This window comes from Nerophis ophidion, linkage group LG16, assembly GCF_033978795.1.
Source record: "Nerophis ophidion isolate RoL-2023_Sa linkage group LG16, RoL_Noph_v1.0, whole genome shotgun sequence".
NCBI lineage: Eukaryota > Metazoa > Chordata > Actinopteri > Syngnathiformes > Syngnathidae > Nerophis > Nerophis ophidion.
Genome location: NC_084626.1, coordinates 53,873,483 through 53,874,025, shown reverse-complemented (window position 1 = coordinate 53,874,025; position 543 = coordinate 53,873,483).

Genomic DNA, 543 nt, shown 5'->3' with positions numbered 1-543 from the left:
GGAGCCAAAACCTCCTTCCATCAGTGAGAGCTTTGAATGCTTGACCAAATACTTATTTTCCACCATCATTTACAAATAAATCCTTTGAAATTCCTACAATGTGAGTTCCTGGATTTGTTTTTCCCATTCTGTCTGTCCCAGTTGAAGTGTACCTATGATGAAAATGACAGACCTCTGTCATCATTTGAAGTGGGAGGCTAACTAAATACTGTTTTGCCCCACTGATTATATATGGGATACGTGACTTTTGACCACGCCCCCCACCCCACACCTCCCGAAATCGGAGGTCTCAAGGTTGGCAAGTATGGTTAAAGGTAAATTGAGCAAATTGGTTATTTCTGGCAATTTATTGAAGTGTGTATCAAACTGGTAGCCCTTGGCATGAATCAGTAGCCAAGAAGTAGCTCTTGCTTTCAAAAAGGTTGCTGACCCCGGATGTAACGGTTGTACCACTCTTGATATGTTGTCGTGGCGCACCCCGCCCGTGCGGCCAACCCCGGTGAGCAAAACCTGCAGTTTATCATAAAACGTCATCGGGCCGCC